Source organism: Mastomys coucha, unplaced genomic scaffold (assembly GCF_008632895.1).
Source record: "Mastomys coucha isolate ucsf_1 unplaced genomic scaffold, UCSF_Mcou_1 pScaffold12, whole genome shotgun sequence".
NCBI classification, from domain to species: Eukaryota; Metazoa; Chordata; class Mammalia; order Rodentia; family Muridae; genus Mastomys; species Mastomys coucha.
This window is the reverse complement of record NW_022196894.1, coordinates 89,948,146-89,953,741: the sequence shown is the minus strand read 5'-3', so window position 1 is coordinate 89,953,741 and position 5,596 is coordinate 89,948,146. Positions and strand designations below refer to the sequence as shown.

At 46.8% G+C, this 5,596-nt stretch overlaps 1 pseudogene across 1 annotated transcript in view; it reads left to right on the top strand.

The window, feature by feature from the left end:
• Positions 1-1,792, top strand: part of LOC116083820 — a 12,710-nt pseudogene extending 10,918 nt beyond the window's left edge. The window contains exon 3 of the transcript XR_004115925.1: positions 1,573-1,792. The product of XR_004115925.1 is annotated as a protein Jumonji pseudogene (transcript). The remainder of the gene's footprint in view (positions 1-1,572) is intronic.
• Positions 1,793-5,596: the final 3,804 nt, after the last annotated feature.

The following is a 5,596-nucleotide window of genomic DNA, read 5'->3' as shown; positions in this document are numbered from 1 at the left end:
ACACACACACACACACACACACACACCTAGCAGCCGTCTCCTGCCCTAGCCCCTCTCAATCCCATAATCCTACGGTACCACCTGCTTTCCCTCCCACCATATCCTATTTTACGCTCTGTGGTCTTCCCCCAATACTAGACACCCCTTTCTTTAATCATGCAACTGTAGTCCAACGAGGGAAGGGGAGGGAAGAAGATGGGAGAGGAATGGAGGAGTAGAGGGGAGGGAGGCAACCTCTTCTTCTCCATCTTCTTCCTTCAAGGCCCCTTCTAGAAGGCACTTAGCCACGTATCCCATTCACTCCTTACCACGCCCTCTGCGTTCACTCCACCATTACTGATAAATCAGAGCTCCATAAAGTCTCTAACCACTCCCATTCTAAAGAGAACGGCCACATCTGTACCTGTCTGTATTATGGCCCCGCTGACAGCTCAAATACTCCCAAATACTCTCTCCCTTTGGCTCCTTCACAACCTCCCCTTCTCCATGACTGCAATGTCTGGCACTCCGCCCCCGTGGGCGGGTCTTCCGGAATGTTTCAGGTCTTCTTCCCCTCGACTTTATCCTTGGGTGATCCCTCTGTTGCGTTACTCTAAGCATCACGTAAGTGCTCTGTTTTCAATGCAAAGACAGGAACTATCAGTGGGTGGCTTCTCTCCCATGTTACAAGAAACGCCCTGAGCCATGGTGATGTACTGACTTTGGGGCCCTAGACTTCTGTGCTACGTGGTGAATGTATCTCATCAGCCTTCCAGAAGAGGAAACCAGGCAGGAAACTGGATACTGTCCAGCGAGGAAGTGACTGACCGCTTCCCTTCTGCCAGAAGTGAGATGAAGACCCACACTGCGAGATGCTGGAAACGGCAGACTTCAAACTCCTCCACGTTTGAAAGAAAGACAAATAATGAGAAGTTTAGCAAAATTGGACCACCAAAAAAGTGGTAGCTTTTTGTCAAATTTTAAAAAAAAAATGTTTTTCGATCTACCAACTGTCTCCATAATTACATAAAAGAAAGGACATCTTAATACTAAAACTAGAGATGGCATATTCTCAAAATAGAGAAAAGTCTTTTGAGTGAATTTTAGATTTAGGGAGGAAGTACTATGCCATCTTTGTGTTACCTGAGCAGATGTCTCCTGGCCTGAATGGAAGCCAAGACGGATGGATGGCTGAGTGTGTCACCTACACCATTTTATCTCTCAAAGCCATTGACTTAGGGGCAGCAGCTTCCCATGTCATAAGATGCTGGGGTCATGTGTGAATTACTTACTACTGTGATAAAACCAGAAACTTCATCTGACCTTATGACTCCAGACTCTATTATGCTATGGCGGCCAGGAGCCGAGAGCTCAAGTCTTCAGTGCCAGTCAGAAGCAGGGAGAGCAAATTGAAAGAGAGATTGTCTTCTCAAAGCCAACCTCCAGGGATCTTTCCTCCAGGAAGGCCACACCTCCTAAATCTCTGTAAGCAGCGCTGCCCCTGGGGACCCAGTTTATAACGCTGGTTCTATGGGAATCACTCAGATCCCACTGGGTGCTGGTTGGAACTTTCTCCTCTCCTTTTGTTTCTAGATGCTCTTTGTGCGGCGAGGCTCACGACTGTAGCTGCCTCCCCCATCCCTCCGAGACCCTGAACTATGGCAGGGTTCTGCGGAAGTCATCCTGGAAGGCAGAGGTTGGCCTCCACCGGTATGCCATGCAGGGAGGGGAGTGCTACATCTTCCTGAGAATCTTAGCCAAAGGGTCTCCTTCTGCTCCGTGTCCTAGACAGACCAGCACAGGGGACCCTTGAAGCAGTTATGAGCACCCCCAGCATGGGTTCTGGGAACCGAACCTCTTCTGTTCTACTCTACACTGAGTAGCCCGTGTCATCTAGCAGACCTAACCACTGCGTCAGCTCTCCAGTCCCTCGAGTTCCTTCTTTAGGTAGTGTCTCACAGTTCGAGTGAACTCTTCAAACAGGCTGGCTGTCTGCCAGAGAGACCCAGCACTGGGATTACAAGAGTGAGCCATCACACCTGAATATATATATATATATATATATATATATATATATATATATATATATATATATATATATATATATATATATATATATATATATATATTTAGTGTGGCTTCTGGGAACTGATTTCAGGTTCTTTGTGTTTACATAGCTAAGCCCTTTACTGACAGGCCATCTTCCAAATCCACACAGCCCTTTCCCTCTTCCTGATGCAGAGTATATTCTGAGGATCCAGGAGCATTCTCGGGCATATATCTAGAAAGGAAGCCAGCCAGGGACGACCTGGCCTCTGAACTGCTTTTCCTGTGTTCTGCCTTTGAAAATACCTCACTCAAAGATCCCTTATAGCCTATTCCTGGATCCCAAAGCTATTGATTTTTTTTTCCAAGAATTCTTTTTTCTTTTCATTCAGACATTGGAGAATTCAACTTCTACAGCAAGGTTTGAGAAAAGGTTTTTTTGTTTTGTTTTGTTTCCTTTATTTTTTCTGAGATGGGTTTTGTTTTTTGTTTGTTTGTTTGTTTTCAAGACAGGGTTTCTCTGTATAGCTCTGGCTGTCTTGGAACTCACTCTGTAGACCAGGCTGGCCTCGAACTCAGAAATCCGCCTGCCTCTGCTTCCCAAGTGCTGGGATTAAAGGCGTGCGCCACCACCACCTGGCTGAGAACAGGCTTTGAGAACATAAAATCCAAGGGAAAGCTCATGATAATTGGAGAAACTGAGGTTCAGAGAAGTCACATGGCCACAGCACAAGGTCACACAGTACCCATCGCCAGGATCTACATCATGTGAGCAGATATATATTCTGCTAGTACCTTACGGGGGTTAGCCTGAAAAACTGGAGTCTTGTTTTGAAGGATGAGTTAGCTGAGCCTGCCCCTGCCCCTTGGGGTCTCTGTTACCCTCTGTGCCAAATGGAGTTAATAAACAGAGAAATTGCACAGGAAATTCTCATGGAAGGAGTCTTCAAATCTGTTAAGAAAATATTCCTCTGTTTACAGAAGAATGATCCTAGATGTGATGCCAGCCCTGGTTTATTTTAACCAAGAAGAGGAATTAGTGGCAAAAGAATATTTTGATAATAAATGGAAAGCTTGTAATGACATTCTTGAGCAGGGAAAAGTAAACAAACTTTTGGGGATTTTTTTTGGTTTTGTTTGGTTTGGTTTTTAATGACAGTTGTCTCAAAGGAGGATAGAGGGGATTTACAAGTCTCAAGCCAGTTTGAAGAGATACTTAGGGTACCGAGTCTGACGTGGGTTTCTGCTTCTCCCATGCATACATAGCTTGCATGTGTACCTGTGTGTGCATGTATTTATTCATGTGTGTGCATGTATATGTGTGAGTGTGTGTGTGAGAGAGAGTGTGTCTGTGTGTGTGTATTATCTCCTAAAGCAACCCTAGTTAATAGAAAAATTTTAAAATATTTGGAAATGATCTTAGAAGTTTACAGAACAGTATAGTATCTATTTCAAAAAACAACCTGGGAGTATTTGGTGTCCACTTTGGCCTGGTGAATTTCCACTGTGGGCAGTTCTACAGAATTCCTTCATTCCAGCCCAATTCACTTGGAGTGGCATGATTTGATTAAGAATTTCTTCACTTTTAATTGCATGCCAAGTCTCCAGGGCATCGCTTTTGGGTGGCCCCAGTGGCTGGAACAGAGATGAAAGCACATGTGATTCTCTAACGGTTTGCATCTGACCTGGTCCTCCAGTGAAATCCTGCCTGGTCTCTGGCAAGCTCACATCTATTAGAAACAGACCTGGCTCGCGGGCAGTGCGCTTTTCTCCAGTCCATTACAAGGAGCATCCAGAGGAAAGACTGAATCTGCAGAGCTCTCAGCCTCCCTGGGGGGGTGGATTCTCACTGCACTTGGTGGAGGTCCACCCACCCCCTGAGAAATTACATCCTGAGCTACCCTGCTGCAAACTGGACCACCACAGTATGGTAGGAAAAGGCTCAGCATCGAAAATCAACAGCTAAGTGCGTCTACTCTGGCGCAAATAAGGCTTGTTAGGCTTGGGAAAGGTGCTGGGGATATTACAGACCAATGTGTACCACAAGTAGTATTTATAGATGGGGCCCTTGATTTGTTAGGCATCTGTTTGTAACGATTAGCTTCAGTTGACTGTCTAATACCATAGACTCACTGAGGGAGGGGTCCTAGTGTGGGGTATATAGATGAGGTTGCCCAGTGGGCCTGTCTGTAGGGGATTATCCTGACTGCATTAATTCGGATGGGGAGACCCACTCGCTGTAGGTGGCAGCACTTCCTGAGCAGGGGCATCCTGGGTCGTAAGAGTGAATAAGTAAGCTGCTTACTAGCCAGCAGGCAGCCTGCTTTCTTGAGGAGCCGAGGAGTTCCAAGACCAGCGCAGAAATTCTAAGCCTGGCTCTGCTCTGGTGACTAAGCATGTGACCTAGCAAGCCGCTTCAGGTCCCCAGCTCCCTGACTTCCCCAGTGATAGACTGGAACCTGAGACTATGACCCGAATAAACCCTTGTCACTTAGGTTGCTTTGGTCAGGAATCTTATCGCAGCATCAGAGAAGAACTTGAAGCCCCAATTACCTCACCCTCTTTGTATATGCTCTGCCCGGGTAGTGGCACTATTTGGAAGTGTGGCCTTGTTGGAATAGATGTGGCCTTGTTGGAGTAGGTGTGTCACAGTGGTCGTGGGCTTTAAGACCCTTGTCCTAGATTCCTAGAAGTCAGTCTTCCACTAGCAGCCTTCAGATGAAGATGTAGAACTCTCAGCTCCTCCTGCACCATGCCAGCCTGATGCTGCCATGCTCCCACCTGGGTACATTGAGCCATGGGACTGGCTTCTTTCCTGAGAGACTGTATGGACATTGCCCTCATTCCCAGCATGCTATTTCTCAAGTTGATGTTCCATATGAAACCAGCCAGAGGACGAAGCCAAGATTAAGAACCAAGGAAAGAAAAAACCCAGGGGGCTAACTAAGCATCCTCAAAGTCTGTCAGCTCAGAGTTTCTCATCAGCCCTGGAACAGAACTCCTGATAGCTTGAATTCCCCAGACAGGAGGTGTTGTGAATGAGTGCCGTCAATATGACTGGCCTCTGAGTCTTTACCAGAAACCCCCTTTTTCTCCCCAGTCATGTGCTCTTCCCAGGAGCGCAGACCTCTCTGCTGGCACACCATCCTCCAACGAGGAACTCCCTCTTCATCTGTGCATCCTGCCCATTGTGAACCTCCCCATAGGGCTCTGACCCACCTCAGTGAGCCTTCTTTTACACACACACACACACACACACACACACACACACACTCACACACTCACACACATACACCACACACACACTACACACACACACACACACACCACACATACACACCACATACACTCACACACCACACATATACACACTCACACACACACACACCACATACACACTACACACACATGTGCACATGTGCCCACCACACATACACACTCACACACACACTACACACACGTGCACACCACACACACACACACACACACACCACACACACACATACACACACACCACACACACATACACACACACATACTACACACACACACACACTGTGCACATGCACAG